The 27,763-nt window shown below is 47.3% G+C and overlaps 1 protein-coding gene and 1 pseudogene across 1 annotated transcript in view; one reads left to right on the forward strand and one right to left on the reverse strand.

Moving 5' to 3' along the window:
* Window positions 1–25,234, reverse strand: part of LOC146861234 (uncharacterized) — a 40,837-nt pseudogene extending 15,603 nt beyond the window's left edge.
* STK39 (serine/threonine kinase 39) overlaps window positions 1–27,763 on the forward strand; it is a 1,405,344-nt gene that overhangs the window by 1,158,098 nt on the left and 219,483 nt on the right. The window lies entirely within an intron of this gene.

A 27,763-nucleotide genomic window follows, 5' to 3' on the forward strand; every position in this document is an offset into this window, starting at 1 on the left:
AAGACTAGAATCTTCTTATATAATAAAATTAAATTGCAAGACCCCGACAGGACTTAATATTGAGGAAGACCTGTATACCCATTTAGGTTGAATGTATAAGTGCAGCCAATTTCCTTCCCGTTTTTTAACCACTTTTTAACCATTTCTTACATTAGCACTTTTCTTAGTTGTTTTATTTTTATTTTGGGAGCACTGTTATATAATGTAACATTTGCAGATGTATTCAATAATTTGGAGATTTTGGCCCACTTGGGCAACACACCAGTCTTGATTAATATCAAACATCATTGATAATAATGTGACAAAAGAACACGGCATTGTTTTGCAGTAAAAATGCAATTAGCATTTGACAGGTACATTACCAAGTATTACGAGGTTTATAATGAATGACAGCGCGTAATTTGTCTTCCTGCATCAACTTGCTCGATGCTCTTTTGGTACTTAGTTTTATTTTTAATTTTCGGATCAATAATGATTCTTAAATAATCAAGCTAAGAGATTGTTAAACTTCGAATTGACATATATGTGAAAAAACTACTAGTCTGTTGTCGAATACACTGCATTTGTAGTTCTTGTGCACGTGACACGTTGTAAGTGTCTTAAAATGGTGGCAAACTTGATTGTAAACGGTTGGTGAACAAGCCTGCGGGACAGGCGAAACGCGTCCAACAGCTGAGCATTAAATTTTGTATTTTGCAAGACACGGCGTCGTCATCCTTTACTTTCAAGTATTGGTGATTTGGAGCATTTCATACGGATCGAGCCCGGATGATCCGGACGGACGACGCGCCCTTTGTTCAGGTGGTGCGGTGATTGTTAACCGAGCAAGAAAAGTTGGATATATATATATATATGTATATATATTACCTACTGGCAGTCGCCAGTAGGTAGTTATAGTTAGGACCTATTTTCCATAGGAAATCCGCAACATTCAAATTAGAGTTAAAAAGATAGATATATCTGGGCGGAGCCTAACCACACATCTCATCGTGAGATCTGATTGGCTGTCAGTACTTCATCCAAGAAGTGTTGGCAGCCATCTTGGGACCAATATACATGATAGCACCTAATTAAAAAGCATTGCAGTTAGAAGGTTTTAAGACTTTAGTTACATTATAAATAATTTGCTGATGGTACCATACTCATTTTAGGAATTGTGGTGTGTTCTAAGGTGATTTTACCATGTGAAAAAGCCTTCTGCTGTGATATCATGAATCATGTTTGAGAGAAAACTATTTTCTCATGCTTTTCCCACAGAGGTTTGGAAGGTGATCTATAAGCTAAACTGAGAGCATATTTTCTGTTAGTTCACATTATCTTTCTCAGTCATGTGAGAATGAAGTCTGACATTCTCAGTAAAACATGTACATCCAACAAGGGCAGAGACTGTCAGTTGATTCCTTTGTGTTCTATTGCAGCTTTCCAGAGTGTTCTAAAGAACAACTAGAGCGCTAACAGTCCTACTTATGACAAACGTATTGCACACCTGAAGCCATCTTGATTGGAATAAAGTGGTAACTCTTAAAACATTTAATTTAAAAAGGAACAAATTGAGGAGGTTCATTTTGCCATAGAAAGTATGATTAGTGCTGCAGAAAGAAAAATTAGGGCATATTTTGAGTGACTTCTCAAATCCTCTTCTATTTCATTAAAAAATTCTGACATGCAGACTGAAACATGCACTTTCAATACCAGCAGCAGACTTCCCTGGTGAGCAGTAGATTTACTACAGTGATCTAATAAGCAACTAGAGTGCTAACATTCTGAATTTATGGCAAATGTGAGACACATCTGAATGCCTTCTTGATGGAATCAAAATAAAAAACTGAAAGTATTTCCTACTGAGGAGACTGTAGTAAATGAGGAAATTAGGATACTTCATAACAAATAAGTCTCCCAAAATGGCCACCAGAGACAAAAGAGCCCAAATGTAGCCCAAATATCACCCAGATGTAGCCCAAGTATAGCCCAATGACAGAATGTCCCAGAGTGTTCTAACGAACAACTAGAGCGCTAACAGACTTACTTATGACAAACGTATGGCACACCTGAAGCCATCTTGATTGGAATAAAGTGGTAACACTTAAAACATTTAATTTACAAAAGGAACAACATGATTCATCATTTTGCCATATAAATTATGATTAGTGCTGCAGAAAGAAAAATTAGGGGACATTTTCACTTCTCAAATCCTCTTCTATTTCATAAAAAAATTCTGACATGCAGACTGAAACATGCACTTTTAATACCCGCAGCAGACTTCCGTGGCGAGCAGTAGCTTTACTACAGTGATCTAATGAGCAACTACAGTGCTAACATTCAGAATTTATGGCAAATGTGTGACACATCTGAATGCCTTCTTGATGGAACGAAAGTAAAAAACTGAAAGTATTTCCTACTGAGGAGACTGCAGTAAATGAGGAAATTAGCAAACTTCATAACCAATAAATCTCCCAAGATGGCCACCAGTGACAAAAGAGCCCAAATGCAGCACAAATATCACCCATATGTAGCCCACATGTAGCCCAATGACAGAAGTGTGCAAAAGAGTTATTTTTTGTGTATTTGCAGTTTTATATAGTGCAGACTTGTCAGGTATTGGAGTGCTTTACATGAGCATTGGTTACATCCCACAAGATCAAATTCATTTTAGTTGTAGACATGGGGAGATTAAGTGATTTGACCAGAATCACAGAATGTTGAGCTGAAGCAGAAACTCAAACCTGGTTGCCCAGTTGCAAAGTCTGCAGCTCTGGAAGTAACACCACATCCTCTCCCCTAGGTGCAACATTTAATCAAGTAGTCAACTGGATAAAAAAACATAAAGATTACAAATAATTTAAAAGTTCTTTGTCGCTATTTGAAAACTCAGAATATATTTCCTCATTTTAGTTTTTTAGAGCACTAACCATAATTTTGATGCAAATAAGACCCTCTCATATATGTAATTTATAAAGGAAATGCTCTAGGTATTACAGTTTTGATTACATCAAGATGACGTCAGGCGTTCCACACTTTTGTAATAAATATAGAATGTTAGCAATCTAGTTGTTCATTGGGATACTGTTGAGAGGCAGAGGTCAGGGGCACGGACTCTGAAAATTGAAGGCAGGTTGGAGAGTGCAGAGGCAACAATTTGACCACACTGGGCAGGCAGGAAGGGCAGTGGAAGCACAACAGACTATGGAGGGCAGTGGAAAGGGGGGCAGGGGCAACAAACCAACAATACAGGACTGGCAAGAGAGGCTGTGGCAATATAATAGACCATTGTGGGCAGAAGGAAGAGGCAGTGGTAGTACAACCATACATGCCAACAGACCCGTTTCAGCCAGGAAACGTCCAATGTTTTTAAGCTCAAATGGGCTTTATTTGATCTGTCTCCTGTCTACAATCTCCTCTTTTTAATGTAACTCAAAGGAGAAAATCAATACCCCAGTTTTTTTCACAATCTCTCTCATACCAAGTTCAATATGTTCGCAAGTATGATACATTGGATCATGGTAGGCAGGAGGAATTGGGGTAGGGACATGGACTCGGATAACAGAGGACAGGAGGGACATGGAGAGGTGCACCAAACTGACCCTACAGGGCAGGCATCAGGGTTTGCAGCAGCACAATACACCACACAGGGCATGCAGGACGGGAGTGCAGCACAACAATCCATAGAAAGCAATAGGGAGGGGACAGGACAATACACATGGACAACAGAGAACAGAGGGGAAAGAGGCAATGGTAGCTAGCTGACCATAATGGAGAGACAGGAGAGAAAGCTGCAGCATAACAGACCATAAAGGGGAGGAGGGACGGATCAGGGGCATTACAATGGAACAGACAGGCCAGGAGGGAGGGAATAGAGGTCTGCACATGGAAACAGAAGGCTGGGGGCAAGGGGGCAGGGCAGGAGCAGCAAGATGACCATGGAGGTCAGGCATGATGGGCACTAGAAACAAGACACACCATGGACAGCAACAATGAGACTATGATAGCATACACACAGACCATGGAGGGAAGGTGGGAGGGGGTCAGGGGCAGCTAGCTGACCACACAAGGAAGGTGGGAGGGGCCATGGCAGCACAGAAGACCATGCATGGCAAGCGGGAGGGTTAGTGGCAGCACAATGGCAATGATGGGTAAGAAGGAGGGTGCAGGTGCATGCACAAAGGACCACGGAGGATAGAAGGGAGGGTCAGGACCTGGGCACAGACAAGAGAGTTCAGGGGAAGGGGCCTCACAACAGACCGCGCGGGGCAGGCAGGAGGAGCAGTTGTAGCACAACAGACCAGGGAGGGCAGAAGGGTGTGGCAGTAAAATGGACCATGGAGGACAGGAGGAAGGGGATAGGGGCATAGCCTGTGGACAGGCAGGGTGGAGGTGGCAGGGACAGGTTACAGTCATCTGACAATGCTAGGCAGGTGGGAGGGGAGTGGCAGATCAACAGAACACTCAGAGTAGATAGGAGTGGCAGGTCCATGGAACATGGTGGGCAAAAAGGATGGAGCAGGGGCATGCACAAAGATATCGGAGGGCAGGGGGAAGGAGAATAGGAGCAGCAAGCTAAGCACAGAGGCTAAGCAGGAGGTCAATGATGGGCCATAGAATTGGGCAATGGAGGGCAGGAGGAGTGGACTGCTACATCATGCTAAATGGAGGGCAGTGACAGCACATCAGACCATGCATGGCAAGAGGGAGGAGGCTAGTCCATGGATTCAGACAACAGAGGATAGGGAAGAGGTGGATGGGGCAGCAAGCTAACTGTTCAGAGAAGGTGGGTGTTAGGAACTTTATTGTTTTTAAAATGTGTTTCTGTGCGAACTACTTAAAATATGAACAAGTATGCAGCATGATCTCACTTTTATTCATGAAGAAGAGAACGTTTGTGACTGTGACTCCGGGCTCACTTGGCAGAAACACCCCCTGACCCTCCACCCCCCATCGCAAAATGTAATACCCGTGAAAAGGGTAGGTGGATGCAGTGTTATATAGAACATAGTCCTGAGAGCACGATTAAAAATGAAAACTAGATAAAGTATATGGTATAAACTATGCACCAAAAAGTGTGATATAAGATCAACCGGGACGTGAAATATAATATGCAATACATTGTGCGCAATGACAGATTCATTGGAGAGCGCGAGATAGCACAGGTACTAGCGCATGCTATGCGATATGCGCCTTGGAGTGTAATATGCACAGGTCAGTGTTGTGTAACCTAACTAGTCTCTAAAGTTGTAATATAAAATATGTGCTGGGGAGTGTAACGTTGCATGTGCACTGTGACAAAGATATGGATCCCAGATTGTAATATGTATGGCATAGCGCTGTGCGTTATAACATAGGAATCAAGGAAGGCACGTTAGATGGGGCAATATAACCCGTGCGAAGGCAAGTGTGGCATGACATTCACGGGGTGGTGTTACAGTGCACATGGGCTAGAGAGTGTCATAGCATACGCACTAGCTGGTGGAATACAACACAGAGGTGTGTGGCACTCGGCGGGCACTGGTGGGTGTAACACAGCATTGGGCTCAGCCAGGAGCACGCTGTGACTCTCAAGTGAGGTTCGTCTCCTTTCCAGAGAGTAAAATAAAAAGTATTACACATCCGGCGGTGGATGTGTGTTTTATTAACCGTGAGGGGGGTTTCGAATTTTTATCGAATCCCCTTCAAATGGCTTGGTGTGCGTGTGTATTAAATGTGCCCGTCAATAGCTACCCATGTTTGTATAAATAAACGACAAGGGTGTCTACTTGGAGAGTACCCACCGTCGGGGGCGCCGGGATTAGGCATGGTAGGGCATCAGACACGTCAGAGCTTCACTAGCGGTGAAAATACATTCCACGTGGATTCATTGTATGCATAGTCGCCTTTTTATGAATATCACGCAAATCGTCATGGTGATAGGTACATACGGTTTGTCCAGCATGTCCTAGGTGTTTCTATAAATATATATTTTAAAAAAATAATTAAAAAAAAGGCCGGCCCCGGGGGATGGGGTCCGCCATAAGTGGCCTATGGAGGGGGGCAAAGCAACCCCCCTCCTGAAGAATAAAAAACAAGAAAAGACCATTACCCGGGGGTTGGGGTCCCCGGGGCCGATTAAGGCCTTGGGAGGGCCAAATTAATTTTTTTCAACAAAAAGAATTAGGGTGCAGGCCCTGGGGGAAGGGTCCCCAGGGCCAATAAATTAGAAACAGAAGGGGGGGCCATACAGCCCTCCTTCTTAAAAAATAAAATAAATAAAAGACCGGCATCGCGCCGGATGCCACGCCCCCTCCTTGCAGCACTCTGCAAACGCGCCCCCTGGCCAGTTGTAAGTTGGGGAATTAATTCCCCTTCAATACTGAGGGCCAACTAGCCCAACAGGTATCTCCAGTATGCGCCAGGGAGCTGCGTTGCAGACAGGTGTTCTGAGGCCACGCCCCTTTTTACACCTCTCTTCAACGCAGCTCTGTGGTGCTTACTGGAGGTACCTAGTGGGCTAGTTTGACCCTAGGGACCCTTAGGATTCAAGGGGACTCAATCTCTCAACTTAGAACGGCCACAGGGTGCGTTTACACAGTGGTGAAGGGAGAGGACTGGGCCTGAGGTGACGTGTGCAAACACGCCCTGTGGCACGTTTTAAGTTTGGGATATAATTCCCTTTCAATCCTGAGGGACCCTGGGGGCCAACTAGCCCACCAGATGCTTAAAGTAAGCGCCACTGCTCTGCGTTGCAGAGAGGTGGTGCAGGCCGTGCCCCTTTTTACACCTCTCTGCAATGGCGCTTACTGAACATACCTAGTGGGCTATTTTGCCCCTAGGGACCCTCAGGATTCAAAGGGACTTAATCTCCTAACTTAAAAAATGGCCACAGGGCGTGTTTACACAGTGGGGAAGGGAGGGGTTGGGTCCTGAGGTGACGTTGGACCATAGGGACCCTCAGGATTCAAATGAACTTTATCTCCCAACTAAAAAGGGCCACAGGTCGTGTTTACACAGTGGTGAAGGGATGGGACGGAGCCTGAGTTAACGTGTGCAAACAAGCCCTGTGGCGCGTTTTAAGTTGGGGAAATAATTCCCCTTCAATCCTGAATCAGGGCGTGTTTGCACACATCACCTCAGGCCCCGTCCCCTCCCTTCCCCACTGTGTAAACACGCCCTGTGGCCGTTTTAAGTTGGGAGATTAAGTCCCCTTGAATCCTGAGGGTCCCTAGGGTCCAACTAGACCACTAGGTACCTCCAGTAAGCACCACAGAGCTGCATTGCAGAGAGATGTAAAAAGGGGCACGGCCTAGACCACCTCTCTGCAACGCAGCGCTGTGGCGCTTACTGGAAGCACCTGGTGGGCTAGTTGGCCCCCAGGGTCCCTCAGGATTGAAGGGGAATTATTTCCCCAACTTAAAATGCGCCACAGGGCTTGTTTGCACACATTAACTCAGGCCCCGTCCCCTCCCTTCACCACTGTGTGAAAATGCTTTGTGGCCGTTTTTAGTTGGGAGATTAAGTTCATTTGAATCCTGAGGGTCCCTAGGGTCCAACTAGCCCACTAGGTACCTCCAGTAAGCGCACAGAGCTGCGCTGCAGAGAGGTGTAAAAAGTGGCAAGGCCTGGACCACCTCTCTGCAACGCAGCTCAGTGGCGCTTACTGGAAGCACCTGGTGGGCTAGTTAGCCCCCAGGGGCCCTCAGGATTGAAAGGGAATTATTTCCCCAACTTAAAACGCGCCACAGGGCGTGTTTCACATGTCACCTCAGGCCCCGTCCCCTGGCCGTTCTAAGTTGAAACATTAATTCCCCTTGAATCCTAAGGATCCCTAGGGTCAAACTAGCCCACTAGGTACCTCCAGTAAGCGCCACAGAGCTGCGTTGCATAGAGGTGTAAAAACGGGCATGGCCTCAGAACACCTGTCTGCAACGCAGCTCCCTGGCACATACTGGAGATACCTGTTGGGCTAGTTGGCCCTCAGGGACCCTCAGTATTGAAGAGGAATTAATTCCCCAACTTACAACTGGCCAGGGGGCGCATTTGCAGAGTGCTGCAAGGAGGGGGCGTGGCCTCCGGCGCGATGCTGGTCTTTTGTTTATTTTATTTTTTTAAGAAGGAGGGCTGTGTGGGAGGGTTAGGGTGTAGGGACTGCACCCTAATTTTTTTGTTGAAAAAAAATAAATTTGGCCCTCCCAAGGCCTTAATCGGCCCCGGGGACCCCAACCCCCTGGTCATGGCCTTTTTTTTTTTTATTCTTTAGGAGGGGGACTGCATTGCCCCCCTCCTCAGGCCACTTATGGCCCCGGGGACCCCATCCCCCTTGGCCGGCCTTTGTTTTTTATTATTTTTAAAAAATATATATTTATAGAAACACCTAGGACATGCTGGACAAACCGTATGTACCTATCACCATGACGATTTGCATGATATTCATTAAAAGGCGACTATGCATGCAATGAATCCACGTGGAATGTATTTCCACCGCTAGTGAAGCTCTGACGTGTCTGACGCCCTACCGTGCCTAATCCCGGCGGCCCCGTGGGTGGGTAATCTCCAATTAGACACCCTTGTTGTTTATTTATACAAACATGGGTAGCTATTGACGGGCACATTTAATACACATGCACACCAAGCCATTCAAAGGGGACTCGACAAAAATTCGACCAAACTATGCAAGAAAGCCCCCTCACGGTTAATAAAACACACATCCACCGCTGTATGTGTAATACTTTTTATTTTACTCTCTGGAAAGGAGACGAACCTCACTTGAGAGTCACAGCGTGCTCCTGGCTGAGCCCAATGCTGTGTTACACCCACCAGTGCCCGCTGAGTGCCACACACCTCTGTGTTGTATTCCACCAGCTAGTGCGTATGCTATGACACTCTCTAGCCCATGTGCACTGTATCACCACCCCGTGAATATGTCATGCCACACTTGCCTTCGCACGGGTTATATTGCCTCATCTAACATGTCTTCCTCGATGCCTATGTTATAACGCACAGCGCTATGCCATACATATTACAATCTGGGATCGATATCTTTGTCACAGTGCATATGAAACGTTACACTCCCCAGCACATAATTTATATTACAACCTTAGAGACTAGTTAGGTTACACAACACTGCCCTGTGCATATTACACTCCAAGGCGCATATTGCATAGCACGCGCTAGTGCCTGTGCTATCTCACGCTCTCCAATGAATCTGTCATTGCGCACAATGTATCGCATATTATATTTCACGTCCCGGTTCATCTTATATCACACTTTTTGGTGCATAGTTTATACTATATACTATATCTAGTTATCATTTTCAATTGTGCTCTCAGGACTATGTTCTATATAACACTGCGTCCACCTACCCTTTTCACGGGCATTACATTTTGTGATGGGGGGTGTTTCTGCCAAGTGAGCCCGGAGTCACAGTCACAAACGTCCTCTTCTTCCTGAATAAAAGTGAGATTATGCTGCATACTTGTTCATATTTTAAGTAGTTCGCACAGACACACTTTTTAAAAACAATAAAGTTCCTAATACCCACCTTCTCTGAACAGTTAGCTTGCTGCCCCATCCACCTCCTCCCTATCATCTGTTGTCTGAATCCATGGACTAGCCTCCTCCCTCCTGCCATGCATGGTCTGATGTGCTGCCACTGCCCTCCATTTAGCATGACGTACCAGTCCACTCCTCCTGCCCTCCATTGCCCAATTCTATGGACCATCATTGACCTCCTGCTTAGCCTCTGTGCTTAGCTTGCTGCCCCTATTCTCCTTCCCCCTGCTCTCCGATATCTTTGTGCATACTCCTGCTCCATCCTTCTTGCCCACCATGTTCCATGGCCCTGCCACTCCTATCAAGTCTGAGTGTTCTGTTGAGCTGCCACTCCCCTCCCACCTGCCTAGCATTGTCAGATGACTGTAACCTGTCCCTGCCACCTCCACCCTGCCTGTCCACATGCCATGCCCCTATCCCCTTCCTCCTGTCCTCCATGGTCCATTTTACTGCCACACCCTTCTGCCCTCCCTAGCCTGTTGTGCTGCAACTGCTCCTCCTGCCTGCCCCGCGCGGTCTGTTGTGAGACCCCTTCCCCTGTACTCTCTTGTCTCTGCCCAGGTCCTGACCCTCCCTTCTATCCTCTGTGGTCCTTTGTGCATGCCCCTGCACCCTCCTTCTTGCCCATCATAGCCATTGTGCTGCCACTAACCTTCCGCTTGCCATGCATGGTCTTCTGTGCTGCCATGGCCCCTCCCACCTTCCCTCTCTGGTCAGCTAGCTGCCCCTGACCCCCTCCCACCTTCCCTCCATGGTCTGTGTGTATGCCATCATAGTCTCAGTGTTGCTCTCCATGGTGTGTCTTGTTTCTAGTGCCCATCCTGCCTGACCTCCATGGTCATCTTGCTGATCCTGCCCTGCCCCCTTACCCCCAGCCCTCTGTTTCCATGTGCAGACCCCTATTCCCTCCCTCCTGGCTTGTCTGTTCCATTGTAATGCCCCTGATCCGTCCCTCCTGCCCTTTATGGTCTGTTATGCTGCAGCTTTCTCTCCTGTCTGTCCATTATGGTGAGCTAGCTACCATTGCCTCTTTCCCCTCTGTTCTCTGTTGTCCATATGCATGGTCCTGTCCCCTCCCTATTGCTTTCTATGGATTGTTGTGCTGCACTCCCATCCCGCATTCCCTTTGTGGTGTATTGTGCTGCTGCAAACCCTGATGCCTGCCCTGTAGGGTCGGTTTGGTGCACCTCTCCATGTCCCTCCTGTCCTCTGTTATCCGAGTCCATTTCCCTACCCCAATTCCTCCCGCCTACCATGATCCAATGTACCATACTTGCGATCATTTTGAACTTTGTAAGAGGGAGATTTTGAAAAAAAACTGGGGTATTGATTTTCCCCTTTGAGTTACATTGAAAAAGAGGAGATTGTAGAGAGGAGACAGATCAAATAAAGCCCATTTGAGCTTAAAAACATTGGATGTTTCCTGGCTGAATCGGGTCTGTTGGCATGTATGGTTGTACCACCACTGCCTCTTACTTCTGCCCACAATGGTCTATTATATTGCCACAGCCTCTCTTGCCAGTCCTGTATTGTTGGTTTGTTGCCCCTGCCCCCCTTTCCACTGCCCTCCATAGTCTGCTGTGCTGCCACTGCCCTTCCTGCCTGCCCAGTGTGGTCAAATTGTTGCCTCTGCACTCGCCTACCTGCCTTCAATTTTCAGAGTCCTTGCCCCTGGCCTCTGCCTCTCAACAGTATACCAATGAACAACTAGATTGCTAACATTCTATATTTATTACAAAAGTGTGGAACACCTGACGTCATCTTGATGTAATCAAAACTTTAATACCTAGAGCATTTCCTTTAGAAATTACATATATGAGAGGGTCTTATTTGCATCAAAATTATGGTTAGTGCTCTAAAAAACTAAAATGAGGACATATTATCTGAGTTTTCAAATAGCGACAAAGAACTTTTAAATTATTTGTAATCTTTACGTTTTTTTATCCAGTTGACCACTTGATTAAATGTTGCACCTAGGGGAGAGGATGTGGTGTTACTTCCAGAGCTGCAGACTTTGCAACTGGGGAACCAGGTTGGAGTTTCTGCTTCAGCTCAACATTCTGTGATTCTGGTCAAATCACTTAATCTCCCCATGTCTACAACCACAATGAATTTGATCTTGTGTGATGTAACCAATGCTCATGTAAAGCCCTCCAATACCTGACAAGTCTGAACTATATAAAACTGCAAATACACAAAAAATAAGTGTTTTGCACACTTCTGTCATTGGGCTACATGTGGGCTACATATGGGTGATATTTGTGCTGCATTTGGCTCTTTTGTCTCTGGTGGCCATCTTGGGAGATTTATTTGTTATGCAGTTTCCTAATTTCCTCATTTACTGCAGTCTCCTCAGTAGGAAATGCTTTCAGGTTTTTTACTTTGATTCCATCAAGAAGGTATTCAGATATACATTTGCCATAAATTCTGAATGTTAGCACTCTAGTTGCTCATTAGATCACTGTAGTAAAGCTACTGCTCACCACGGAAGTCTGCTGCTGGTATTAAAAGTGCATGTTTCAGTCTGCATATCAGAATTTTTTAATGAAATAGAAGTGGATTTGAGAAGTCACTCAAAATGTGCCCTAATTTTTCTTTCTTCAGCACTAATCATAATTTCTATGGCAAAATTAACCCCCTCATTGTGTTCCTTTTAAAATTAAATGTTTTAAGTTTTATCAGTTTATTCCAATCAAGATGGTTTCAGGTGTGCCATACCTTTGTCATAAGTAAGACAGCAAGCGCTCTAGTTGTTCTGAAGAACACTTTGGGACATTCTGTCATTGGGCTATACTTGGGCTACATCTGGGTGATATTTGAGCTACATTTGGACACTTTTGTCTCTGGTGGCTGTTGGAAACAGCCCACTCCCACTCCGCAGGGTGGTGGTGGACTCCCCGAACACACTGTGGTAGCTTGGCTCGAGTGGTCAGGAAACAGGCACCGTGCTAAGCATACAATATACCCAAACAATAACCATGCGTGCATCCGTTCCAAAAACGACTCTACACCGTAAAAATTATGAAAATATTCTTCTTTATCTTTTTCTCTCAGTTGCTGATTGGAAAAATAAATAAGTCAATCACAATATACAAATTTTAAATAGTGCAGGTCAAATAAATACTGTCTGGAGATTCAATAAATAGGGGTGATCATAAATATAAAGGACATAAATAACAGTGCAGGTAATACAGGCAATTAAATATTCTGAGGCAATAAATACTGTCACCAATAAATATTGTACACCAACAAGCCCTGTGGACCAATAAATATAGTGAAGCAATAAATATGTAAAAACTCAATAAATACAGTGCCCCCAATAAATAATTAAAAGTATACAGCAACACTCATGTAATCAGATCACTTTTCAATTCTTAAGGGCTGATTTGGCCCAGGCACAGCTTGTAGGGTTGTGGAAGGCTTGAGGGGTACTACTCCCTGGCTGGGACAAGGCTGAGGCCTAAACTGAGGTAGATCAAGGGGGGAATACCAGTGCCCTGGCTTTCTCTCTCCACACAACCTCTCTAGGTTAGTCCCAATTCACCCCTGGCACAGTCAGGTTGGTTCCAGCACCTCCCTAGCCCCTTAGAGCAGTCTCTCAGGTCTCCACAGGGCCTTAGGCGCCCTCTACTCCACTTACTGCCCTTTTTCTGTTGTTCCGACGCCGCTGGAGTCGTGTCGATGCCGTGAGGCGGTTCCGGTTCGGTCTCGGCGGCCTCGGCACAATGTCAGTTCTAGACGACGCCGGTAGGCGGTTCCGGTCCGATGTCGGCGGCCTCGGTTCGATCTCGACCTCCGATTCGACGGCGTCGGGCAGTCTCTACTCGGTGTCGACTTCGGGCGGCTCCGGTCCGATGGCGCTCTCGGATTCGATGACGTCGGCCGGCCTGGCCTCGATGTCGACTTCCGGCGACTCCGGGGTGCGATCCTCACCCCCGACCTCCGGTGCTCCTCCTCTCAGGTTCCGGGCGACTCCGGAGTGCGATCCTCACTCCCGACCTCCGGTACACTTCACCTCGGTCTCCGACGACTCCGGAGGGCGGACTTCACTCCTCCGATGACGCCGCTCACTCGACCTCGGTTAACTTCCTCCTCGACCTTTGGTATTCCTCACGACCTCCGTCGGCGCCCTCTCACGACCTCAGGCGGCTCCGGGTACGACGTCTGCTTCTTCAGTCAGCGCCGCTTCTCCACCTCGGGCTCCAGGTCTTAGGCTACTCGACGCCGGACTCCAGGGAAACCAGTTTCCAGGTCAGGATCTTGCTGCTTTCTGCTTCTAAGGCCTGTTCCTGCTGTCCAGGTCCTTAGGATGAGTTTTTCTGGCTTCTTCCCACACAGGGCTACAGGCTGGGATCCATCAGTAGGGACAAGTATCAAGGGTGGGTTTATGGACCCCACTCCAGGCACAAGTTTCCACCCCTGCTGCTTCACTCCTTCCTCCTTCACTGTTGTGCTGCTCTCTCTTCACCAGTCAGGTGCCAACTGCCAGCTCCAACTGCCAACTCTCTGTCTTAGCTTCCCAACATTCTAAACCGCCTCCAACGGTCACAGAGTTCTGGAATGTTCTGGAAGGTGCTGGTAGGTTCCAGTGGATGCTGGTGATGTCACAGGTGGCCACCATTTTGTGCTTCAGGCCCTCAGACAGAAGTTTCAGGGGTAGGTAAAATGGCTCCCTGAATCTGTAGCAACACGAAAAAGTCTGGTGGTTCCCAAAAAGGAAAAATTCAAACAGGGTTTGAGGCAAAAGTGGGACAAAATAAATAATGATGAGGAGGGACCACCCAAAGGGCTGACAGGTCTAACACGCGTCCCCCCCAGCTGAAAGTGGGGAGAGCTACCCAACCCCTTGGGAGTTCTCATCACTAAGGCGGAAATACCTTGAGAGACCGTCTGCATTGGCGTGGTCCACTCCAGGCCGATGTTCCACCTGAAAGTCCATCCCCTGTAGGGAAATAGACCACCTCAACAACTTGGGATTCTCCCCCTTCATTTGCATCAGCCAACGAAGGGGTCTGTGGTCGGTCTGAACTAGGAAGTGCGAGCCAAACAAGTATGGCCGCAACTTCTTCAGAGCCCATACCACTGCAAAGGCTTCACGCTCTATTGCACTCCACTTCTGTTCCCTGGGAAGTAGTCTCCGGGATAGGAAGACCACGGGTTGATCCAGACCCTCTTCGTTGAGCTGCGATAACACTGCCCCAATGCCATGTTCTGATGCCTCTGTCTGGACAATGAACTCCTTGGAAAAGTCTGGGGCCCTTAAGACCGGGGCCTCGCACATGGCTTTCTTCAATCTCTCAAAGGCTTGCTGACAAGCCTCCGTCCAGACTACCCGTCGAGGTTGTTTCTTGGACGTGAGCTCCGTGAGGGGGGCTACGATGGTACCGTACCCCTTCACGAAGCGGCGGTAATATCCCGTGAGGCCCAAAAATGCTCGGACCTCAGTCTGAGTCTTGGGGGGTTCCCAGGCCATGATGGCCTCGATCTTTGCCTGGAGGGGTTGCACCGCTCCCCTACCCACCAAGTGTCCAAGGTACACTACCGACCCTTGCCCGATCTGGCACTTGCTGGCCTTGATCGTCAATCCAGCTTGTCTCAGGGCCTGGAGAACAGCTTGCAGGTGACGCAAGTGATCCTCCCAGCTGTTACTGAAGACGGCTATGTCATCCAGATAAGCAGCAGAGAAACTCTCCATTCCGGTGAGGATCTGGTTTACCAGGCGCTGAAACGTGGCAGGTGCGTTCTTGAGCCCAAAGGGCATCACACAGAACTGGTAGTGGCCATTGGGCGTGGAGAAGGCTGACCTTTCCCTTGCTCCATCAGTCAAAGAGATCTGCCAGTACCCTGAAGTAAGGTCAAAGGTACTTAGATATTGGGCAGCTCCCAGCCGGTCAATCAATTCATCCGCCCTAGGGATCGGATGAGCATCAGTTTTGGTCACTGAATTCAGTCCCCGATAGTCCACACAGAACCTCAGTTCTGGTTGGGCACCCGGTGGTGCAGCTTTTGGTACTAACACCACCGGACTGGACCAGGGGCTGCTAGAAGGTTCGATCACTCCTAGCTCCAGCATCTTAGTGACTTCACTGTGAATGCTGGCCTTCACCTTGTCTGACATCCGGTAGATCTTGGACTTCACAGGTGGGCTGTCTCCTGTGTCCACGTCATGGACGCACAGGTGAGTCCTACCCGGGACAAGGGAGAACAACGAGGAGTACTGCCCCAGGACCTGGCGACAGTCCTCCTGCTGTTCAGGAGTTAGAGATGGGGAGAGAATCACTCCCTCCACCGACCCATCCTTCTCTTGAGACGCAAACAGATCAGGGAGAGGCTCGCTTTCCACGTCCTCCCCTCCGTCAGTCACCATCATCAAGATGACTTCGGGCCTCTCGTGGTGGGGTTTGAGGCGGTTGGCATGCAGCACCCGCAGGGGCTGACGAGGGGTCTTCAGGTCCACCAAGTAGGTAGCCTTACCCTTCTTCTCCAACACCTCAAAGGGTCCTGACCAGCGATCCTGGAGGGCACTAAGCTCTCCCGGTTCGATCACCCACACCTTCTGGCCAGGCTCCAACTCCACCGGGTGAGCGTTGTGGTCATACCACGCCTTCATCACGGCTTGGCTGGCTTCCAAGTTGTCAGAAGCTTGCTTCCACAACTTAGCCATTTGGCTCCGGAAGGCCAGCATATAGCTCACCACATCCTGGGGAAGCTTTCTGGGAGTTCTTTCCCATCCGTCTCTCACCAGGTTGAGAGGTCCACGTACAGGGTGCCCATACAGAAGCTCGAAGGGGCTGAAGCCCACTCCCTTCTGTGGCACTTCCCTGTAGGAAAAAAGTAAACAGGGTAGGAGGACGTCCCATTTCCTCCGCAGGCTTTCAGGCAGACTTCTGATCATGCCCTTCAAGGTTTTATTAAACCTCTCCACCAGACCATTGGTCTGGGGGTGGTAAGGAGTTGTGAACCGGTAGGTCACTCCACACTCCTTCCACATCGCCCGCATATACGCTGACATGAAGTTGGGCCCCCTGTCGGACACAACTTCCTTGGGAAAACCCACTCGGGTAAAGATTCCCATCAGGGCCCTAGCCACAACAGGTGCTGTTATGGTCCTCAGAGGTATTGCCTCTGGGTACCGTGTGGCATGATCCACCAGGACCAGGATAAACCTGTGACCAGCTGATGTTGGCGGATCTAACGGACCCACAATGTCGATGCCCACCCTTTCAAAGGGGGTGCTAACGACAGGAAGTGGTTCCAGGGGAGCTTTCAGCTTCACCCCTGTTTTCCCACTGGCTTGGCAAGACACACAGGTCCGGCAGTAGGTATCGGACGACACTTTCATCTGAGGCCAATAAAAGTGTGGGACCAGACGGGCGAAGGTCTTGTCTTGCCCCAGGTGTCCTGCCAATGGTATCTCGTGAGCCAACTCCAGAAGGAAGGCTCGATAACGTTGAGGGACTACCAAGGCTCGCGACGATCCATGTAGGGGTGCCTTGGGTTCACTGTAGAGGAGGCCATCCTCCCAGTAAACACTGTAGTTCCCTTCAACGTTCCCTGCTGCCTGGGCTTCGGCCTGTCGCCTCAGCCCCTCAAGGGTAGGGCACTCCCTCTGGCCCTGGCAGAATTCCTCCCTGGACGGGCCTCCCTCCACGTGCCACTCGGCCGGGATGGGTAGGTCCTCCAGGTTGGTAACGTCCCCCACCGCAGACTCCTGGTCCACCACCTCCGGTGGCCTATCCGTCCTACGGGGTGGGGACGCCGAGGCAGGCTCCTCCTGTCCTCGGTTCTTCCCTTGACTGGCAGCTGGCTGGGCCTTTGTTCCAGGCTCCAGCCGAAATGAACTCCCTCTTCGGGTAGTCGCGGACCTTGTGCTAACACAGGCCCAGTCAGGTGTACCCAGCATCTCGGTGTGAGTCCGGTATTCCACCTCCTTCCAAGCGTTGTGCTCCATATCATTCCCCAGCAGACAATCGACTGGCAGGGCAGGGCTTACGGCAACTCGAAGTGAACCTGCAACCCCCCCCCATTCAAAGGGAACCTCGGCCACTGGATAGTGGCCTGTTCTGCCGTCAGCCATCGCGGCTGGGTGGAGTACATCGGGAATTACCTGCTCTGGAGACACCAGTTGGCTACGCACCATAGTCATACTGGCTCCTGTGTCTCTCAGAGCCTCCCCTCTTTGGCCGTTGATGGTGACCCACTGCCCATACTTTGCGGTATTTGCGGGCACCTGGATCTTAGGAACCATCTCCCGTTCTCCCAGGGACACTAAAGTGACACCCGCCCACTCCCTTCCCTTAGTTAAGGGCATCTCCTCCCCGAGCACTGCACTAGCTACTCCGGGGGTCTTTCCTCCAGTGGGAGGGGGTGGTCGTTTCTGGCACTTCGGATCTCCTTTATAGTGTCCAACGCCACCGCACTCATAGCAATGGACAACCCTTGGCTGCTGACTCTGGCCAGGATTAGGGTTTCTGGGCGGGTTAGCCTTAGGGGTGAATCCTGTTCCCTTCCCTTGGAAGTTATTTTGGGGGCCTTTGGAGAACTCCTTTTTCTTTTCCCCTCCCTCTTTCTTCTGGGGGGCGCCCTGTCCGGCCTTTTGTGTATCCCCTCCAGTCCCCCTTGTGGACACCCGGGTACTAGCCCAAATGTCCGCCTCCTCAGCAAGCTTCCGGGGACTGGTCAGCTTGCTATCCACCAGGTGTTGCCGCAGTTCAGGGAAACATTTCTCGAGCAGGTGTTCCTTCAGTACTAGGTCAAACAACTCCTCGTAGTTCCTCACTTCACTGCCCTGAATCCAACCTTCCATTGCCTTCTTCGCATAGTCCAGGAAGTCCACCCAATTCTGCGTGCCCAGCTTGTGACTACCCCTGAACTTCTGTCTGTACTTTTCAGGTGTTAGTCCAAACTTTCTGATGAGCGCCAGTTTCATGGTGGGGTAGTGGGTTTGCTCATCCTCTTCGAGGGCCAATAAAGCATCCCTACCAGCTGGAGGCATGTACTTATACAATCCCCCTCCCCAGTACTTCTCTGGTACCCCATGGGCCCTCAACGAGACCTCATAGGCTGCTAGCCACTTGGCGATATCATCACCCACCCCATAGCTAGCCACTATGTCCTTTGGCAGGTATGGTTTAGATTCCCTGGTGATCTCTTGGGTTTGGCTGCCACCATTAGGAACAGGTTGTGCCCCGATTCTCAAGATCTGAAGATCTATTTCTTTCAGTCGCAATTCATGGGCCATCCTCTGCTCCTCCTTCTCCTTTTCCAGCCTTGCTAAGTCCCATGTGAGCTGTCTTTTCTCCCTCCGGTCTGTTAGCTCCACTTCAGACAAGCCACCGCTAGAGGCACTGCTGCCCTTCCTAGAAATGGTTCTGGGCCCTGCTGACAGGTTCCCCACCTCAGGTTGGTACATCTCAGCCCCCTCGGTGTCAGGCTCTCTATCCCTGTCCTCCTCCTCAGCCTTGCTTTCTCGGCGTGCCTCCCCCCAAGCCCTTAAGCTGGTTTGGAGTGCACCCTTCTTTGCTCCTGGGGGACAGTACACCCCCTCCCGCTGGCAAAACTCCCTGAGTTGGGCCACCGTGTACGTTTCTAGATTTTCTAGTACAAACTCCATCTCGCCCACTCAGGTTAGAGGACAGGTTTTTGTGCAGTAACTATGCAGGGGGGTACCTTTAATAATACCTCCTCCCACCACCAGAGTAAATTTGGAAAAAACAAAAACCCACAATTAGGAAGGCCGCTCTTGAGAAAACTCCCGGTGTAGGCCTATGGACTACCCACAGTTATTGTTGAGTATGCGTAGGCACAGCTCGATCCCACCACTGAACACCAATTTATGTTGGAAACAGCCCACTCCCACTCCGCAGGGTGGTGGTGGACTCCCCGAACACACTGTGGTAGCTTGGCTCGAGTGGTCAGGAAACAGGCACCGTGCTAAGCATACAATATACCCAAACAATAACCATGCGTGCATCCGTTCCAAAAACGACTCTACACCGTAAAAATTATGAAAATATTCTTCTTTATCTTTTTCTCTCAGTTGCTGATTGGAAAAATAAATAAGTCAATCACAATATACAAATTTTAAATAGTGCAGGTCAAATAAATACTGTCTGGAGATTCAATAAATAGGGGTGATCATAAATATAAAGGACATAAATAACAGTGCAGGTAATACAGGCAATTAAATATTCTGAGGCAATAAATACTGTCACCAATAAATATTGTACACCAACAAGCCCTGTGGACCAATAAATATAGTGAAGCAATAAATATGTAAAAACTCAATAAATACAGTGCCCCCAATAAATAATTAAAAGTATACAGCAACACTCATGTAATCAGATCACTTTTCAATTCTTAAGGGCTGATTTGGCCCAGGCACAGCTTGTAGGGTTGTGGAAGGCTTGAGGGGTACTACTCCCTGGCTGGGACAAGGCTGAGGCCTAAACTGAGGTAGATCAAGGGGGGAATACCAGTGCCCTGGCTTTCTCTCTCCACACAACCTCTCTAGGTTAGTCCCAATTCACCCCTGGCACAGTCAGGTTGGTTCCAGCACCTCCCTAGCCCCTTAGAGCAGTCTCTCAGGTCTCCACAGGGCCTTAGGCGCCCTCTACTCCACTTACTGCCCTTTTTCTGTTGTTCCGACGCCGCTGGAGTCGTGTCGATGCCGTGAGGCGGTTCCGGTTCGGTCTCGGCGGCCTCGGCACAATGTCAGTTCTAGACGACGCCGGTAGGCGGTTCCGGTCCGATGTCGGCGGCCTCGGTTCGATCTCGACCTCCGATTCGACGGCGTCGGGCAGTCTCTACTCGGTGTCGACTTCGGGCGGCTCCGGTCCGATGGCGCTCTCGGATTCGATGACGTCGGCCGGCCTGGCCTCGATGTCGACTTCCGGCGACTCCGGGGTGCGATCCTCACCCCCGACCTCCGGTGCTCCTCCTCTCAGGTTCCGGGCGACTCCGGAGTGCGATCCTCACTCCCGACCTCCGGTACACTTCACCTCGGTCTCCGACGACTCCGGAGGGCGGACTTCACTCCTCCGATGACGCCGCTCACTCGACCTCGGTTAACTTCCTCCTCGACCTTTGGTATTCCTCACGACCTCCGTCGGCGCCCTCTCACGACCTCAGGCGGCTCCGGGTACGACGTCTGCTTCTTCAGTCAGCGCCGCTTCTCCACCTCGGGCTCCAGGTCTTAGGCTACTCGACGCCGGACTCCAGGGAAACCAGTTTCCAGGTCAGGATCTTGCTGCTTTCTGCTTCTAAGGCCTGTTCCTGCTGTCCAGGTCCTTAGGATGAGTTTTTCTGGCTTCTTCCCACACAGGGCTACAGGCTGGGATCCATCAGTAGGGACAAGTATCAAGGGTGGGTTTATGGACCCCACTCCAGGCACAAGTTTCCACCCCTGCTGCTTCACTCCTTCCTCCTTCACTGTTGTGCTGCTCTCTCTTCACCAGTCAGGTGCCAACTGCCAGCTCCAACTGCCAACTCTCTGTCTTAGCTTCCCAACATTCTAAACCGCCTCCAACGGTCACAGAGTTCTGGAATGTTCTGGAAGGTGCTGGTAGGTTCCAGTGGATGCTGGTGATGTCACAGGTGGCCACCATTTTGTGCTTCAGGCCCTCAGACAGAAGTTTCAGGGGTAGGTAAAATGGCTCCCTGAATCTGTAGCAACACGAAAAAGTCTGGTGGTTCCCAAAAAGGAAAAATTCAAACAGGGTTTGAGGCAAAAGTGGGACAAAATAAATAATGATGAGGAGGGACCACCCAAAGGGCTGACAGGTCTAACAGTGGCCATCTTGGGAGATTTTTTTGTTATGAAGTTTCCTAATTTCCTCATTTACTGCAGTCTACTCAGTAGGAAATACTTTCAGTTTTTTACTTTGGTTCCATCAAGAAGGCATTCAGATGTGTCACACATTTGCCATAAATTCTGAATGTTAGCACTCTAGGTGCTCATTAGATCACTGTAGTAAAGCTACTGCTCACCAGGGAAGTCTGCTGCTGGTATTCAAAGTGCATGTTTCAGTCTGCATGTCAGATTTTTTTTTTAAATAGAAGAGGATTTGAGAAGTCAAAATGTGCCCTAATTTTCTTTCTGCAGCACTAATCATAGGTTCTATGGCAAAATGAACCCCCTCATTTTGTTCCTTTTTAAATTAAATGTTTTAAGAGTTACCACTTTATTCCAATCAAGATGGCTTCAGGTGTGCAATATGTTTGTCATAAGTAGGACTGTTAGCGCTCTAGTTGTTCTTTAGAACACTCTGGGAAGCTGCAGTAGAACACAAAGGAATCAACTGACAGTCTCTGCCCTTGTTGGATGTACATGTTTTACTGAGAATGTCAGACTTCATTCTCACATGACTGAGAAAGATAATGTGAATTTACAGAAAATATGCTCTCATTTTAGCTTATAGATCACCTTCCAAACCTCTGTGGGAAAAGCATGAGAAAATAGTTTTCTCTCAAACATGATTCATGATATCACAGCAGAAGGGTTTTTCACATGGTAAAATCACCTTAGAACACACCACAATTCCTAAAATGAGTATGGTACCATCAACAAATGATTTATAATGTAACTAAAGTCTTAAAACCTTCTATTAACTGCAATGCTTTTTAATGAGGTGCCATCATGTATATTGGTCCCAAGATGGCTGCCAGCACTTCTTGGATGAAGTACTGACAGCCAATCAGATCTCACGATGAGATGTGTGGTTAGGCTCCACCCAGATATATCTATCTTTTTAACTCTAATTTGCTCAGGAACTACTGATCGGATTTACACAATTTAAGTAAAAGGCATGAGTCTGAACTGAGGACTACCTCTTTGCCAAATTTGGTGTAATTCCGTTTAGCAGTTCGGGCTGTAGCTGCGTCAACAGGTCCTATGGGAAAATGCATGGGAAAAACGTGTTATGGGACCCCCCTTTTTTCTCAGCCCCCGCTTGATGAATCACCGTGAACTTTTCAGGATAGGAGCGGACCGGAGCTGGCCAAAAGTTTGGAAAATTTCGCGAAGATTCGTCAATCGGCGCCAACGTTATTCCAAATAGAATGTTGCGGATTTCCTATGGAAAATAGGTCCTAACTATAACTACCTACTGGCGACTGCCAGTAAGTAAAAGATATTTTTAAATATATATAAATATATATGCGCCTCGACGACAGGCACCTACGTATGCTACAACACCTCTTAGTGTTCCAAGGCAGACAGGCGAGCACTCCGGAGCATGTGTATCAGCAAAATATGTAATGAGCAGCACAAAAACGTACATACATGTTCAGCAGTAAACTGCCTTTGCAAATGTAGTTTGCGCAATTAAGATTATATTGTTTATAGTCACATGATCGTGATGATGTAGAGAACATAATGAACATAAAAGTGACAAGCTCGGGTGTTCCAATATCATTCCTTAAACCAAAGTAGATGGCAACACACAATACTTAATAATAATGTAAATAAACATTCTGATCAAAGCCATGCACCGTTAAAATCACAGTACTCACGGCTAAGGAAGATCTTGGCTACGGTAAAAGACCAAAAACCTAGTAACGACGTATATGGGTAAACAAGTAAATACATTGCTCCAAGCTATCATGCCCCAGTGGGCTGGGAAATAAACATTACATTTTCAATTGTTCACTGTGAAAATAAAATATAACAAACAGCTGAGGAGTCAGAGGAAGAAACAGGTAAAGGAAAAGGTGAAAGCGTCAGAGAAAAACAATACGTCCTGTACCATAAAGTGAAGGCCACAGGCACCAGCCAAAGACCAGAGAGACCCCCCTCAATGTCCACAGTTTAGCAGCCCCGCCCATGATGGATGACCCAGCAACTAAATACTTGTTTCAGAGATGCCAGGCTGAGCTAACAGAGGAAAAACTATTTTGTTTTGCGACACAGGATTGAAACTGTCTCATTGTGCCGGGTCACCATAGCAATTTTGTCACCCAGGCCTGCCAAAAGGCTAAATTGCTTTGCAGGCAGAGTGGCAATGCAGAGATTAAGCGCTATGCACAAGGTTGCTTTTTGAAGTGCCTCATGAACCCCTGATTGTCATTGAAGTGGTGTGTGGGAGGAGGGAAAAGGGGGGAGCAACATGAGGGACGGAGACGAACTGTAGAGAGCCATGCACTTGGCAGAAAGTAAAAACAATCACATAGAAAGCTTCAAACAAAGTCTCATAAAGTGGATTAAATCAGTACTTAGGCCATGGGAGACTGTTAAGAGAAATACAAAGGCACAACAGAAACTAGTAGGGCACAGCCAATAGAAACGGAGGGAAAATAAGTGGCAAACACAGAACCCATTAAAAAGCAAGGGTGGGATGTAAGCCCCTTTTAAGATTTATATTAAATACAACAGATTTCATAATGCAGGGGATATCAGATAAACGATTGTATTGTAATGCATCCATTACCTTTCTATAACATTAAAACAAATGCATTTTATTTCATTTAGCGCAAAAAGAAATTGAATTGGATGTATTGCATCCTACCGAGTTTTCATGATATTTTGATGTACGGTAAAATCATTTTAGGAGACATTTGAGAAATGAACAGCATAAGAACAGTGCTTATTATAGTATAGGAAATCAAAAAGATGATCTGTGCAATTCTCAGACTAATCTAAGCCACTGTTAATCAATCCGGGTTGCCTTGCTGTTGATACAGCCTGAGTAATAACTAGTGACTGAGATTACATCAAGCTTTTCACTCATCATGTATTATTCTCCTCAGTGCGACACTCTCAAGTACAATGTGTGTGCCCAGATGTAGGTCCTGAGCTCACTGTTTCTTGGGTCGGCTGGCAGACTTGCACTGCGGCAAGGAGAGCTTGGTTGTTGCCCTTCTATGCCTGAAGTGCTGCCCAGGCAAGCAGAGTTGTCATTTGTCCAACAAAAAAATGTTGCTGACATCAGAGCTGTGGACAGACAGGAGACTTGGCTCTGTGTGCATGAAATACACAGGTTTGCAGTTCAGCGTCTATTTTACAGACATCTCTCAGACTTGTCACGGTGCCTCATTAATCAGAAGGGAATGTCACAGAGCGTTTGGTGCGTGCTACCATCTTGGGCGGAGTGCATGTAACTGAGCCCAGCTACCGGCACCCACTCAGTGTCTCACAGCACAAGGCTGGTACGCACTGTAAGTGCCTACAAGGCTTCCTGGTTTCACTTTGGCTCACCAAGAGTGGTTGTAGTATGTCACCCCGGGACATCTGGGTAAGTGCTGCCTGCTGCGCTCCAACTCTGAACATCGAATTACCCAGTACAGCATTTCAATGTTTCGGCCATAGCTCCGAAAGCCTGCCACAGCGTTTGACATGTAACTAAGAAGTGTTAACATTTGACCAGACTGCCCTGCATAAAACAACCGTTTTTGTGTATTCCCAGAAGTGCAAGCCTTAACAGCTTTTTCCAGTAACTGAACTGTGATTGCCAGTGCAGCTAAACCATTGTTTACATAAGTGTGGCATTTTAAGGATTTATTAGAAAGTATTATGAATTAAGAAAGGGCTGTTGTGGCCACTCTATGCTGTGGCACCTAAGTGGTAGTGTTTGGTGATTTACACACCTTTGGGAAGTATGGATCACAGTGATCTGCACACCTTAATTCCTACTATGGTGATTTGCTCACCTTGGGAAGTGTGGATCACTGTGATCTGCACACATCCACTCAAACTAATGAGGTGACTTTGTCGTAGGGGCATAATTGGTGGATTTGTAACTGTTTGGGGGCCATGATGGTATCCATTGTGCATTATTGTGAGGAGCTTTCACAATGCAACTGAATGTGATTCCCCCACCTGCATTTCTAGCATCTCCTGGCTCTCCTCCTGTAAGCTGGGAGCAATGGAAAGAAGGGCTTGAATCTATTTGGAAGCCATAGACGGAGATGTATTTACTCATAATGAAGACATTTGCTATATTGCGTAGTTCATTGGGGACAGAGGGGAGAAAGGTATTAAAACATTTACCAGTGTCAACTGTGTTGAGGGAAGGCGCCAGCCATTGAAGTGTTGGACTTAAGGTTTAAAAAAATTTCATAATTGAACAACAAACATTTTATAGGCTACATCAACTTCAAAATGAATCTGTAGAAAACTTTGTGAGTGACATAAGGGTACTGGCACCCACTTGTGACTTTAAAATGTTAGAGGATGAAATTATTCATGATCAAAATATGGAGAAATCCAACAGCAAAAAAGTGCAGGAAAAGATGTTGGCTGTGAAAAGCCTGGCACTGGCAAAAGCAATTGAGATTGGTAGTCAAATTGAGTCAACAACAAAAGTTTATAGAACAAATATCCATATCTTTGCAAGTGCATGTTCTGTAGGTTGGCGATAAATCTAGGAAAAAGTGGTTGTGAAATTATGATAGGAAAACGTCATTAGAGTGCTACAGGTGCAGCAGTAAAAAACATTTAGTAAATTCTCCCAACTCTCCTAATAGTCCTGCTGTAGAAAAAATGTATCGAAAATGAAAAAATAGGACATTTCATGAATGTTTGCAAAGCACAATAGGTTAAAGAATCTAAGCCTGCAAAGACTGTAAACACAGTAGGGTGTAGTCAAGACCTTACATGTCAAACGGATTCCGATGAGTATAGTGTTGCATTCATGGTCGATAGTGAGCGGCAGATAGAGGGCAAGATGTCAAATGAAATGGGAGAGGTATCTCTTGTGTATGAGCCTGCCATTAAGAATTCTCAGTGCCTAGTGGGCATCAACGGGGTCAGTATTAGCATGATGGCTGATTCAGGCTCTTTCCACTTTGTTAGGACTGGAGGAATGGAAAAAATTGCGGAATGTTCTCCTAAGAAAATCAAAAGTGAGACCCTTGGCGTACGGAGGTAAACCCATTAATGTGATGGGTGAGTGTGATGCCGTATTAAAACTTCAAAGGGAGTGTGACATAAGGCATAGCATATCTGTCCATGGAAGCTTTTGTTTAGTTGGTTAGACCAAAGAAATATGAGGATTGTGTTGGATCCCAATGGCCCAGAACAAGTTGTATTAAAGAAAGAAAATATGAGTATGATGACTGTGGGAAAGTGTGCAAGAACGGATGCCTTTCTGGAAGTGTTTGGCAATGAGTTAGGAAAGATTAAAGGGTTCACGCATCAAATCCACTTGAAAGCAGGTGATGAACTGGTGGTACACAAGGCCAGACATGTTCCTATTGCCATGAAGGAGGAGTTAAGCAGCAAACTTAAAAAGTTAAGTGCTCAAGGAATAATCGAGCCAATTGTGAGCTCGAAATAGCTATCTTTGGTATTACTGGCTAGGAAGGACAATGGAACATTGAGGATTTGTATTGATCTGGGAGACTTAAATGAGAGGATATACATCTCCTACCAAACATTACTGAGATGTTAACCACCCTGAAGGGGGTGAAGATTTTTGTGATATTCGACATGTCCTCTGCCTACCATTAAATCTCATTGCATCGGGATTCCCATCACTTAACATCGTTTGTGACCAATGATGTGGCTTTTAGTTTTAAGCCAAAGTCTTTCAGCTTGGCTTGTCCTTCATCCGTGTTCCAGCGAGTAATTGAAGCCATGTCTAAAGGGATTGCTAAAGTAAGGTGTTTCCAGGCTGATATACAAATTTTTGGAGCTAATGAAAGATCACAGGATAAAACCTTAGTGTTGGTTTTGTCCATTCTGAAGGAAAGAGTGGTGACATACAGTGTCCGCTAAAGAGGTGGAGCCGAAAGAAATTTTAGTGAAGGCCATTTAAGAGTTCCCTGCACCACAAAATAAAGATCAGTGATGTTCTTTTTCTGGCATACTAAAGTTGTATGCATGTTTTGTGCCTAAATTCGCAGAAAGGACAAAAATAATGAGTTTGTTCTTGAAGAAAAGTGAAAGGTTTGTATGGAGTGAGGATGTGGAAAAGGAGTTCGATCTGGTTAAGGAGCTGACTCTTTTCATTTCAAACCTTTTGATGCCCATGACCTGTGCATCAGTGTTACGGATGCTAGTCAGTACAGACTGGGAGCAGTGTTGATGCAATCATGGGATGGGAAGGATGAAGTGGTGGCATCTGTCTCACGTGGCCTTTGTGGAGCTGAGAGCACGTATTAAGTGATCAAGTGGGAAGCGTTAGCTTGTTGATGGGGAGTGGACCACTTTAGAAAATATTTATGGGGACTGGAGGTTACACTATTATTGGATCATAAGCCGTTGGTTAATTTATTCACCACCTAGGGAGCCTGCAAAGCAACAGAATTG

This window comes from Triturus cristatus, chromosome 3_1 (assembly GCF_964204655.1).
Source record: "Triturus cristatus chromosome 3_1, aTriCri1.1, whole genome shotgun sequence".
Taxonomy (NCBI): Eukaryota; Metazoa; Chordata; class Amphibia; order Caudata; family Salamandridae; genus Triturus; species Triturus cristatus.